The following is a 14,412-nucleotide window of genomic DNA, read 5'->3' as shown; positions in this document are numbered from 1 at the left end:
AAGAGATAAATCAACTGAGGACTGTACAGGACATACCTTTCGTAGACAGCCTAGATAGGAGGAGGGAGTGATTGTGTTGAAAGCTGCGGAAATGTCTAAAGAATTCAGAAGGGCAATTTTACCTCTGTGACAGTCAATCACCAAGTGTAAATTACTGAGAAGAGCAGTAATTATGGTTTCACAACAATGACCTGGACTAAAATCTGATTGTCCAGGATGTAATATGTTGTGCTGGTCTATAAAATGAAAAGTTGAAAAACCACTTTCTGTGAGTTTGAAGATATAACATAGATTTGAAATTGGGCAGTAATTGGAGACTTGCAAGGCAGATAAATAGAGTTTCTTCAAGATTTGATGAATCAATGTGTGTTTCCAGGTAGTAGAAAAAACTCAGTATAAGAGGAAGCAGTAATGAAATCCAATGTTAATGTATGGGATCCAGAAAACACGTTATTGTACCTATTTTTGGAACAAGTTTGGAGAAGGAAACAATGGAGGGTAAAGAAAGGAATCCCAGAGTGAGGTGATATTTTGTGGGATACAACTTGAGATGTCTTCTGCATGACTTGTATTCTGCCAGTGTTGCTATACTCATATTAGCCCTCTCCTTAAGTCACTTCATTGGCTCCCTATCCGTTTCCGCATACAATTCAAACTCCTCTTATTGACTTACATGTGCATTCACTCTGCAGATCCTCAGTACCTCTCCACTCGTATTTCTCCCTACACTCCTCCCCGGGAACTCCATTCATCATGTAAACCTCTCTGATCTGGACCCTTCTCCTCCACTGGCAACTCCAGACTCTAGTTTTTTTTTAATCTTGCTGCATCATACACCTGGAATAGACTTCCTGAATCAATATGTCAAGCTCCAGCTGTGGCCGTCTTCAAACCTAGAACAAAAGCCCACTTTTTGTAGGCTCCTTTTAACTTCTCCTTAAGCAATTCCCTCATCCTTTAGTTATCCTGTTTGTCTTGATTAGATTATAAACTCTGTCAAACAGGGACAGTCTCTTACATGTTCAGTGTACAGCGCTGCATACGTCTAGTAGCGCTGTAGAAATGATAAGTAGTAGTAGTGGTTTATTTGGCAAATCTGGTGAGACGGGAAGAGGGTATAAAGAGGAATAAGTCAAAAATGAATTTTTGTCGCAACTCTCCTTTAGTCATACTTTTTTGCTAGTTGTATTTTATAAGAAGTAATTTACACATGTTTCTGCTGTTTAAACCTAAGTAGTTCCTTGTAGCTTGTGTGCTGAGTTGATCTTCCCCATTAATTTTGGAATGTTAGTTCTTACTCATGAGGTAACACTAGGAGCAGTGGTGTAGCAAGGGCGGGGCGATGGGGGCGGTCCGCCCCAGGTGTCATCGGGTGGGGGGGGTGCTCCGCTCCCGCTGCTCCGCCTTTACAATTTTTTTCAAAGCGCCGGAGAGTGGCAGGCAGCGCACCTCGCGTCTGCCCTGCTAGTAAAGAAGATCTCGCTGACGTCGTCGCCCTTCCCACATTGAGTCCCGCCCCCCTCTGAGGCAACTTCCTATTACCGCGAGGGCGGGCGGGACTCAGTGTGGGAAGGACGACGACGTCGACAAGATCTTCTTTACTAGCAGGGCAGACGCGAGGCGCGCTGCCTGCCACTCTCCGGCGCGTCAAAATTTTTTTTAAAGGCAGGACAGGGTAGGAGCAGCAGGAGAACGGATCTCAGCTGTCAGGTCAGGGGGGGACTCAGAGGGGAGAAGGGGATTGGGGAGGGGTGGGGGAGCTCAGAGGGGTGCTTAAAGGGGATCAGGGATGGTGGGGGAGCTCAGAGAGGGGAGAAGGGGATTGGGGAAGGGTGGGGGAGCTCAGAGGGGTGCTTAAAGGGGATTAGGGAGGGTGGTGAGCTCAGAGAGGGAAGAAGGGGATTAGGGAGGGTGGGGGAGCTCAGAGAGGGGAGAAGGGGATTGGGGAAGGGTGGGGGAGCTCAGAGGGGTGCTTAAAAGGGATTAGGGAGGGTGGGAGAACATCAAGGAGGGGAGAAGGGGATTGGGGAGGGGTGAGGGAGCTCAGAGGGGTGCTTAAAGGGGATTAGGGAGGGTGGGGGAGCTCAGATGGGTGCTCAGAGAGGGGAGAAGGGGATTGGGGAGGGTGGGGGTGCTCAGAGGGGGGAAGGGAGTGCTCAGATGGGAGAAGGGGTCTGAAGCCTAAACTGGGGTCTGACAAGGGGGCAGGAGGGAAAATGGGTCCATGCCTGGGGCAGGTGGGAGAATGGGTCTGGGGCTGAAAAGGGGGGATGCAAGGCATGTGGTGGATGAAGGGGGCTGAAACTGTGGGGACTACGGGCTTTAAAGGGGACAGGGAGAACTGGCTGGGGCTGAAGCTTGGGACTGGTGAGAGAAAAGGGCTGGGGTTGAAAATAGGGGCTGAAAAGAGGACAGGGAGAAGTGGCTGGGGGCTGAAGCTCGGGACTGATGGAAGAAAAGGGCTGGGGACTGGTGGGATAGTGGGGCTGAAAAGGGGGGGCAGGTGGGAGATGTGGGCTGGGGCTGGAACTAGGGGCAGGTGGAATAAGGGGGCTGGAACTGGGGGCTGAAAAGAGGGGGCAGAGAGAGAGGGGATAGAAGGGGGGAGCGTGAGGGAGGGCAGACCCTGAATGGATGGTAGAGGGAGGGCAGACGGATTGAAGGGGCAGAGAGAAAAGGCAGATGATGGGTGGAAGGGGCAGAGATAGAGGGCAGATGTTGATGGAAGGGGGAGAGAGAGATGGCAGACTGGGGCAGATGGTGCATGGAAGGAGTAGAAGTGGATGGAAGGGAGAGGGCAGACAGTGGATGGAAGGGGCAGAGAGAGAGGGCAGACACTGGATGGCAGAGAGAGAGAGCGAAGACAGATGCTGGATAGAAGGAAGACAGTGAAAAGATGAGGAAAGCAGAAACCAGAGACAACGAACTGTAAATATATATTTTATTTTTTTGCTTTAGGATAAAGTAGTATTGTAGCTGTGTTAATAAATGTTTATAATAGAACGTGTAAATAAGGTACTCTTTTTATTGGACTAATTTTAATACATTTTACTTTCGGAGAACAAAACCCCCTTCCTCAGGTCAGGATAGGACACTGTAACAGTACTATACTGAATTGACCTGAGGAAGGAGGTTTTGGCCTCTGAAAGCTAAATGTATTAGTCCAATAAGATGATATTATTTGTTTTATTTCTATTTGTTAATTTGTAAAGTGGTGATTGGTATTTGTTAGTTTTTTCAAATTTACATCTGCTGTCTTTATATTTTGCATAGTACTAGAGGACATTTTCTGTTTCTGTGGTGTTGCATTGTATGCAGAGTCTGGCATCGGGGGTTCAGTTTAATTTTTGTCTAAATAGAAAGTTTATGATTACTTATTCTGTAGTGGATTAGGGTGTATCTGTATTTGTGAAAAAGACATGGCTTTCGGTTGGCATTGACTGTGCAGGATTGATGATCTGTACTAATCTGTCTGTTTTCATTTTACAATAGGTGAATTGATGTTCTAGTGCTCACTGTAGTGTTTAAGATGCTTTCCTTTTCCTTGTGACACTCGTACAAATTACTGCTTATGGTATGGTAGAATTGCTCTACAGGTCCTGAGTGTTTTGTATTCTCGGTATGCCTAGTACTGGATTTCGGGGGGGGGGGGGGGGGGGGGGGGGGTTAAAAAATGACCGGCCCCGGGTGTCAACTACCCTAGCTACGCCACTGACTAGGAGTGGATCAAGTTGTCCTGAAAACTTGATGGCAGTTGACAACCTGTGAGGTTTATAGATGTTCTTTCTAAACATTCTGTAGCTGCTGCTGTCTGTCCTTATATTTTATGGTCGCTACTAACTACCCTTATATTCGCGAAAGATGACTATAACATGCACTCGCTGCTGTCTGTTCTTATATTTGCATATAATGGCTATACCATATAGTTGTCTACCTTTGTGTTCAAAACACTCCTGTTGTCTTTACAATTACCTATGCACTCTGTAGCTTACCGATATATTGTAGCAAATTTATAGCAACAGTATCATTATTTATAGATTCAATGAGAAAATGCAGAACTCCGAATGAGTATTTTAAAAAATAATAAAGGCATAAACGAAGTGAGCAGGAGCCTTACCTCTTGTGGATCTTCTAATCTTGAGTGTGAACCCAGATCGGAAAAAGTTAACAGAGCTAGCGTTTGTCATTCTTATTTATATTGGCGCCAAACTCAACAGTGCCCAGTGACGTCATGATCATTTGAAAATGTGTTTTAATATTCTACATCAAACAGAAAACATCAGTTGTGAGAAAAAAGGGGCAGAGATAAGAAGTAAACAAATAAGAATACAAAAGGATTGGGATAAGGAATGTATGTGTATGTGTTTTTAAACTTTGAAGGGCCAGAGGTGACGTGGGTGATGGATATGATTGTTGTGTTTAAAAAGACTATCACGTGACTTTAGTGAAGTGAAGTAGGTGATAAAGCAGTGGTAATACAGTATAGTGAAGTAATCGAGTAGTTATGAAGTGAATGATCAAAACAATACGACGGAGTGAATAAATCCCTTATATCTAAACCACTGAGTGTGTTTGCATTAAAGTTAACGTGTCTGTACGTGAGCAACATCTATAAAAGCGGGGATAGTCATTGTTAATAAGTTATGTGCTGGTGAAGATATCAAATACCTATGTAAAGAGGAACAAATACCTTGAATTGTGAAAACATAAAGATGAATAAATGAGATGCGATTGTGGAAAAATGTGTGGGAAAATGACTTATAAAAGTCACATATAAAATAGCGGGGATATTGGTTGTCGATAAGTTATGCACTGATGTGATACTGAAGAAGCTGCGTGAGGTGTTCCAATAACAAACTTGTGAAGAAGGTTATGCACTGACATGAGTATATCAAATAAACTGCGTGAGGATATTAAATAGCTGCGTGAGAATGGACGAATAGCATGTAGTAGTGAAAAATGTAACATTAACTAGGTTAGTATTGTGTGACAGTTAAGACTGTGAGTTACAGCTATTATAAAAAGAAAACCTAAGAAAAATAGAAAAAATGCAAAAAGAAAAATAAGAATGAGGAAAAACTGTGGCTGATGAAACCATGCGGAAAGGAAAGATTTTGAATGATATTTATAGAAATCATGAGAGTGAAAATTTTTAATAATTACAGAAATCATAAAATAATGAGAAATTATTTAAAAAATTTGGGGTGATCAAGAAATATATAGAAAAAATATATAATTTTATAAGTTCTGAATGATGTTTGAGAAATATGTTGAAAAAATAAAATGAAAAATGTATATATTATTTAGGGAGGATAATGTTGATTTAGCATCTAATGTGTTTTGAAATAAACATAGACTCTAGTAGTAAAATTGCAGATATAAATTGTGTCCATTTGCAATGTTTTACTTCTGAGGAGGTGATTGTTGTTAAGAAATAATAATAAAATTTCTAAAAGTCGGATAAGCCAATTATATTAAATTGTCGGATAGGTATCCGCCAGTGTCGTTATGTTCATATTAGCCCTCTCCTCAAGTCACTTCACTGGCTTCCTATCCGTTTCCGCATACAGTTCAAACTCCTCTTATTGACCTATAAGTGCATTCACTCTGCAGCTCCTCAGTACCTCTCCACTCTCATCTCTCCCTACATTCCTCCCCGGGAACTTCGTTCACTGGGTAAATCTCTCTTAACTGCACCCTTCTCCTCCACTGCTAACTCCAGACTCCATTCCTTTTATCTTGCTGCACCTTATGCCTGGAATAGACTTCCTGAGCCGGTATGTCAAGCTCCATCACTGGCCGTCTTCAAATCTAAGCTAAAAGCCCACCATTTTGATGCTGCTTTTAACTCCTAATCCTTACTTTAATATTCCTTTATCTCTTATTTGTCCTGTTTGTCTGTCCTAATTAGAATGTAAGTTCTGTCGAGCAGGGACTGTCTCGTCATGTTCAAGTATACAGCGGTGCGTACGTTTAGTAGCGCTTTAGAAATGATAACCTACAAATGCGCTCAATCTACAGCCTCTCCTTACCTCTCTACCCTCATCTCCCCTTACATTCCTACCCGTAACCTCCGTTCTCAAGACAAATCCCTCCTTTCAGTACCCTTCTCCATCACCGCCAACTCCAGGCTCCGCCCTTTCTGCCTCGCCTCACCCCATGCCTGGAATAAACTCTCTGAGCCCATACGCCAGGCTCCCTCCCTGCCCATCTTCAAAGCCTTGCTCAAAGCCCACCTCTTCAATGTCGCTTTTGGCACCTAACCACCATACCTCTATTCAGGAAATCTAGACTGCCCCAACTTGACATTTCACCCATTAGATTGTAAGCTCCTTGGAGCAGGGACTGTCCTTTTTGTTAATCTGTACAGCGCTGCGTAACCCTAGTAGCGCTCCAGAAATGTTAAGTAGTAGTAGATAAGTAGTAGTAGTAGGTATCATAAAAAGGTAATTGGATGTCAGATAAATGCTGTAAAAGAGTATCATAAAAAGATAATAAAACATCTAAAAAATGTCTTAAACCAATTATATTATTATAAGCCAATTATATTAAATTGTCAGATAGGTATCGTAAAAAGGTAATTGAATGTCAGATAAATACTGTGTGTCAGATAAATGCTGTAAGAGAGTATCATGACAAGATAATAAAACGTCTAAAACATATCTTAAAAAACAGGGACATAAAGTATCTGACAAACGTCATAAAAAAGGTATCAGATCAAGTTCTGCATTCAAATCAAGAGGGGAGACAGTATTAAAATTAAAAATAAAGCACTGTTCTTTTAGTAAAATATTCTCTGTATCTCCTCCTCTCCATCTAGGTTTGACCTGTTTGACCACAAAGAACTTGAGATAATCAGTGGTGTGGTGTGCCTCATACCAATGTGTCACTAAAGGTGCAGACTGTATATTCCTGCTAATGCAGGATCTATGTTCTACCGGTATTATCCTGGTTTTTATCTTTCTCTTTGTCTTCCCTATACAGTGCAATCTGCTTAAGTGCAAGGGTCTGGGTGGGACCAAAGAAATGCAAGCAGTTAACCAGAGCGTGCACTTAACCGTTGTGACCCAAAGAAGCTTGACATCTGATAAACATATGTACAGTACTGTTTATTATTATACCTACAGTATACAGTCTCAGTTCACTGACATTAGGCTTGCTTGAAGTAATCAGTTATAGTCCTCTGTACACTCTTGGGTCTGTGAGTTCCATAGACTACGTCTGCCAGATGGTAAAAACTGTCTTAGCACTGACATCCAGTGGCCTCCAGATAGGCCCACACGGTGTTGAGACTCTCCAGCGCTCTTGCAAAAGTGACAGGAGGAGGTTGTTGAATTTCATCAGCATGTGCCTCGCTGCTCATTTCTTCATCTGTTCCATCATCAGCCATTGTTGCCTGCGTGTAGGCGCATATCTCGACATCAGTGCTGTCTTCAGCTGTTTGTAGATAGTAATCAACAGCTATGTAGTGATGGAACTCCTCGTCAGTAACACCGGCTGGGATGTCAATAACCTCTTCATCTGACGCGTTTACAACTGCTGCATCTGTTTCGTCCCTCTCCACATCCTTAACAAAGCTTGCTCGCTTGTAGCAGTTCACAGTGGTTGCTTGTGTAACATGATTCCAGGCTTCTTTCTGCATATGTAGGGAATCCAACAGTGATAGATTACGAGCCAGTTCAACAGCTTGTTTATCCTTGCTGGTCTGCTCATCCATAACGCTCATCAGACGACGAAGCACAAGAGCCCAATAATGTTGTTTGAAATTTGCTATTATGCCCTGATCCATAGGTTGGATCAGAGAGGTAGTGTTTGGTGGCAGGAAGACCACCTTGACGTTAGACAGCCTGACATCATCCCTGTGTGCAGCACAATTATCACAAAGCAGCAAAACCTGATGCTTTTGTGCCCGCATTGTAGTGTCTAACTTCTTTAGCCACTGCTTCCAAATGTCCCCAGTCATCCATGAATTTGCGTTAGCCTCATATGACACAGGAAGTCGCTTAACTTTCTTGAAGCAACGGGGCTGTTTGCTCTTTCCAATGACGAGGGGTTCCAACTTCTCACTCCCATCCATATTGCAGCAAAGGAGGATTGTCAGTTGTTCCTTCGATGTTTTACCTCCAGTAGTTTTGGCATGTTTGAATACAAGTGTTCCATCAGGAATCGCTCGCCAGTAGAGACCATTTTCGTCAGCATTGAAAATGTCACGAGTTGCAAACTCGTTCAAGATGGTAGGAAGAACTGAAACAACCCAATTTTCAGCACCAAAGTCATCAGCGTCTTGTTTCTCACCATGCTGTTTCTTGAATTTTATGCTGTTCCTCTCCTTCCATCTTTCTAACCATCCAACTGTGGCTTTGAAGTCAGTTAGTCCAAGACTTTCAGCTAGCTGGTTAGCTAGCTGTCTCCTGCTGTCTCCTCCCTAGCTTCAGTCATAGGGCTTGTGAGCGGAGAGGTAAAAAGTTCACCTGAGTCACTTTGGGTTCTTTTTCTATTTCTATTGTTGGTGTTGGATGTTATGGAGAGAACTGCTGGTCTGTTCTATTCCTTGGTCGGGTTATAGAACGTTGGTTTTCACTATTCTTCTGGAAAACCTTGGGTTTGGACCAGGGATATATTGAACCTCTTTTGTAATCATTTTCATTCCTGTGAAGCTTATTGATTTTTACCTTTTTTATGTCTCTTTTGAAATTTTCTAGGCGTTTATTGACACCTAGGAGTACTGTATCAAACTTACTGTCTTCTCTTTTTAAATTGTTCAATTTTTCTTCAACCACTGGACGAAGTGCCTCGTTCTTCAGCTCCCCTCGTGGGATAGCCACCTTTTCCCTTCTTCTACCAGGCTCTCCTCCCAAGCAGCCCTCTGCTGTTTCACCTCCTTTCCTTCCAGTTTAGTCAGACCAGCAATCTCCATTGGCTCCTCTTGCTCTAGTTCTTCCTCCTTTTTTTCCCCTTGCCAGTCCATAGGTTCCTCCCCACACCCATTGCTCAGCTGCTCTCCATTTGCTTGATTGGGCAGGTTCAGAACTCCTTCCCTCATCCTGGCTCTCTGGGACAGGTTTTTCCAACTCCCTTTGCCCTTCTCCTAACCTCCTCTGGGGGCTGTTGGGGATTGAAGTCCTTGTTTCTACCATGGGACATACTCAGGGGTTGCTGGGAATTGTAGTCTTTTCCTTTTCTCCAATCCCCCAGGGGAAAAGACTCCTTTCTTTCTCTATATAGGGGGCAGGGCTATGCAGCTCCAAGACCTTACACTCACACAGGCCCACTAGTGTGAAATGGTAGCAAGGAATTAACTCATCCAGTCAGATATTTTGTGCATAAATGAAAATTTTATTACAAGTGCCCCCTGGAAAATCACAAAAATCTAATTAGTGCTTATAACAGTGCTAACGTATAGAGGACTAGTAAAGCAGTACCCCAGTGTATAGAAAAAAATGACACCTAGCATGCAATTGTAGATATACAAAATGGCATCTAGAGAGGCTGTTTTTGTGTGTGGGGGGGGGGGGAAGGACATATGAGGGCAAGCACTATAGAGATGTGTATATCAGGACCAAAGGCTCGAGTGTCTGCAGATGCATAGCTTAGAGTTGCACAGTAGAGAATAGCATAGAGCAACTATGTTCTCCTTCATGCTGTGTTTCTCTGGCTGACTCCTAAGATGATGTCTTGGTCACAGGTGGCCAGCACTTTCATCTTTATGGAGGTGATGTTAATCAGCCTGCTTCTTGTGAGCACAGCAACACAGATCTCATTATTTTTTCTTCAGATCATTGGCATTGCGGTTTTGGAGGTACATAGCATTGAGGCGGTGACAAATGCTTTGCCAGATGGAAATCTACAATGAGGCAATGCTGTGTGAGTAGGTATGGATCCTTGGCCTGGTCTCTGATTTATAGGTCCTTGAGCCAACTAGAAGGCTGAAATTGTAATTATGGCATCTCTATCATCCAGTAATTAGCTCTTAGAAATACAATGTACTTAGATCCATATAGGGGACCCTACTAATAACATTAAAAATATAATAATACTAAATATTAATATAGCCTAGCATATAACTAGCAATCTTGGGTGACTTTAGTTTACATATTGTCACTCCATTAACAACTTAATTAAGAAATCACCAATAATAAGATGCAGGCAGCAGTCCAGCAGCAAGAAGGGAGCTATCTAATCTTTTACACTGAGTGTCGCAAATTTGATTATCTCCCAGTTGGTGAGACATCATCCTGCAAATTGTACGTATCGCGACTAGAGTTACATGCTCAAATCTGGGCATATTCTGATTTGTGTGCACAACTGTGCATGCAACTCAATTGGTTAACAAGCCAATCAGCACAGATAACAAGCAATTATCATCACTAATTGGCACTAATTAGAATTTACGCACACTACTGGCTAAGCATATTCCATAAAGTAATCCAAATAAGTTATATTGCATGGATCTCAAAAGTGGGTGTGGCCATGGGAGAAGCATCGGCAGGTTATGGGCATTCCTAAAATTTACACACAATGTTATAGAATAACCTGTTCCATGCCTAAAATTAGGCATGGACATTTACACCAGCTTTTAATTGGTGTAAATGGCTGCGCCTACATTTTAGTCATGTGGACGACACTACTTGTATTCTAGAAAACGTGCCTAACTTTAAGCATAAGTACATAAGTACATAAGTACATAAGTAGTGCCATACTGGGAAAGACCAAAGGTCCATCTAGCCCAGCATCCTGTCACCGACAGTGGCCAATCCAGGTCAAGGGCACCTGGCACGCTCCCCAAACGTAAAAACATTCCAGACAAGTTATACCTAAAAATGCGGAATTTTTCCAAGTCCATTTAATAGCGGTCTATGGACTTGTCCTTTAGGAATCTATCTAACCCCTTTTTAAACTCCGTCAAGCTAACCGCCCGTACCACGTTCTCCGGCAATGAATTCCAGAGTCTAATTACACGTTGGGTGAAGAAAAATTTTCTCCGATTCGTTTTAAATTTACCACACTGTAGCTTCAACTCATGCCCTCTAGTCCTAGTATTTTTGGATAGCGTGAACAGTCGCTTCACATCCACCCGATCCATTCCACTCATTATTTTATACACTTCTATCATATCTCCCCTCAGCCGTCTCTTCTCCAAGCTGAAAAGCCCTAGCCTTCTCAGCCTCTCTTCATAGGAAAGTCGTCCCATCCCCACTATCATTTTCGTCGCCCTTCGCTGTACCTTTTCCAATTCTACTATATCTTTTTTGAGATACGGAGACCAGTACTGAACACAATACTCCAGGTGCGGTCGCACCATGGAGCGATACAACGGCATTATAACATCCGCACACCTGGACTCCATACCCTTCCTAATAACACCCAACATTCTATTCGCTTTCCTAGCCGCAGCAGCACACTGAGCAGAAGGTTTCAGCGTATCATCGACGACGACACCCAGATCCCTTTCTTGATCCGTAACTCCTAACGCGGAACCTTGCAAGACGTAGCTATAATTCGGGTTCCTCTTACCCACATGCATCACTTTGCACTTGTCAACATTGAACTTCATCTGCCACTTGCACGCCCATTCTCCCAGTCTCGCAAGGTCCTCCTGTAATCGTTCACATTCCTCCTGCGACTTGACGACCCTGAATAATTTTGTGTCATCGGCGAATTTAATTACCTCACTAGTTATTCCCATCTCTAGGTCATTTATAAATACATTAAAAAGCAACGGACCCAGCACAGACCCCTGCGGGACCCCACTAACTACCCTCCTCCACTGAGAATACTGGCCACACAATCCTACTCTCTGCTTCCTATCTTTCAACCAGTTCTTAATCCATAATAATACCCTACCTCCGATTCCATGACTCTGCAATTTCTTCAGGAGTCTTCGTGCGGCACTTTGTCAAACGCCTTCTGAAAATCCAGATATACAATATCAACCGGCTCCCCATTGTCCACATGTTTGCTTACCCCCTCAAAAAAATGCATTAGATTGGTGAGGCAAGACTTCCCTTCACTAAATCCGTGCTGACTTTGTCTCATCAGTCCATGTTTTTGTATATGCTCTGCAATTTTATTCTTAATAATAGCCTCCACCATCTTGCCCGGCACCGACGTCAGACTCACCGGTCTATAATTTCCCGGATCTCCTCTGGAACCTTTCTTAAAAATCGGAGTAACATTGGCTACCCTCCAATCTTCCGGTATTACACTCGATTTTAGGGACAGATTGCATATTTCTAACAGTAGCTCCGCAAGTTCATTTTTTAGTTCTATTAATACTCTGGGATGAATACCATCAGGTCCCGGTGATTTACTACTCTTCAGCTTGCTGAACTGACCCATTACATCCTCCAAGGTTACAGAGAATTTGTTTAGTTTCTCCGACTCCCCCGCTTCAAATATTCTTTCCGGCACCGGTGTCCCCCCCAAATCCTCCTCGGTGAAGACCGAAGCAAAGAATTCATTTAATTTCTCCGCTACGGCTTTGTCCTCCTTGATCGCCCCTTTAACACCATTTTCGTCCAGCGGCCCAACCGACTCTTTGGCCGGTTTCCTGCTTTTAATGTATCTAAAAAAGTTTTTACTATGTATTTTTGCTTCCAACGCTAATTTCTTCTCAAAGTCCTTTTTTGCCCTCCTTATCTCCGCTTTGCATTTGGCTTGGCATTCCTTATGATCTATCCTGTTACTTTCAGTTGGTTCTCTTCTCCACTTTCTGAAGGATTGTTTTTTGGCTCTAATGATTTCCTTTATCTTACTGTTTAGCCACGCCGGCTGACGTTTAGTCTTTTTTTCCCTTTTTTCTAATACGTGCAATATATTTGTCCTGAACCTCCAGGATGGTGTTTTTAAACAGCATCCACGCCTGATGCAAGTTTTTTACTCTGCGAGCTGCTCCTTTCAGTCTTTTTTTCACCATTTTTCTCATTTTGTCGTAATCACCTTTTCTATAGTTAAACGCTAGCGTACTTGATTTCCTAGTTTCACTTCCTTCAATGCCAATATCAAAACCGATCATATTATGATCACTGTTATCAAGCGGCCCTCGTATCGTTACCCCCTGCACTAGATCATGAGCACCACTAAGGACTAAGTCTAGTATTTTTCCTTCTCTTGTCGGCTCCTGAACTAGCTGTTCCATGAAGCTGTCCTTGATTTCATCAAGAAATCTTATGTCCCTTACGTGTACAGATGTTACATTAACCCAGTCTATATGCGGGTAATTGAAATCCCCCATTATTATTGTGTTGCCCAGTTTGTTTGCGTCCTTGATTTCCTTTAACATTTCGGCATCCGTCTGTTTGTCCTGGCCAGGCGGACGGTAGTACACTCCTATCACTATCCTTTTCCCCTTTGCACATGGAATTTCAATCCACAGTGATTCCAAGGAGTGTTTTGCTTCCTGCAGAATTTTCAATCTATTTGATTCAAGGCTCTCGTTAATATACAATGCTACCCCTCCACCAATCCGATTCACCCTATCACTACGATATAATTTGTACCCCGGTATGACAGTGTCCCACTGGTTATCCTCCTTCCACCAGGTCTCAGAGATGCCTATTATATCTAATTTTTCATTTAGTGCAATATATTCTAACTCCCCCATCTTATTTCTTAGGCTCCTGGCATTCGCATATAGACATTTCAAACTATGTTTGTTGTTCCTAAGTACATCATGCTTAGTACTTGACAGTATTAACTGGCAATCTTTTGTCTGATTTTTATTGTTATTTAAAGATACCCGATCTACTACAATCTCTTTTGCAACCTCACTATCAGGATACTCTATCTTCCCTGTTATGGTGATATCTTTGAAAGATACCTTATCCCGAACCATGCTCTTTTGAGCGACTGTCGGCCTTCCCCCCATTTCTAGTTTAAAAGCTGCTCTATCTCCTTCTTAAACGCCGATGCCAGCAGCCTGGTCCCACTCTGGTTAAGATGGAGCCCATCCTTTCGGAATAGGCTCCCCCTTCCCCAGAATGTTGCCCAGTTCCTAACAAATCTAAAGCCCTCCTCCCTGCACCATCGTCTCATCCACGCATTGAGACTCTGGAGCTCTGCCTGTCTCTTGGGCCCTGCGCGTGGCACAGGTAGCATTTCAGAAAATGCTACCCTGGAGGATCTGGATTTCAGATTTCTACCTAAGAGCCTAAATTTTGCTTCCAGAACCTCTCTCCCACATTTTCCTATGTCATTGGTACCCACATGTACCAAGACAGCGGACTCCTCCCCAGCACTATCTAGAATCCTATCTAGGTGACACGTGAGGTCCGCCACCTTCGCACCAGGCAGGCAAGTCACCAGGCGATCCTCACGTCCACCAGCCACCCAGCTATCTATATGCCTAATGATCGAATCACCAAGTACAACAGCTGTCCTAACCTTTCCCTCCCGGGCATGATATATAGAATT

The sequence above is a fragment of the Microcaecilia unicolor genome, chromosome 3, assembly GCF_901765095.1.
Source record: "Microcaecilia unicolor chromosome 3, aMicUni1.1, whole genome shotgun sequence".
In the NCBI taxonomy this organism is placed as follows: domain Eukaryota; kingdom Metazoa; phylum Chordata; class Amphibia; order Gymnophiona; family Siphonopidae; genus Microcaecilia; species Microcaecilia unicolor.
The sequence above is the reverse complement of the archived record's forward strand: the minus strand, read 5'-3'. Positions refer to the sequence as shown.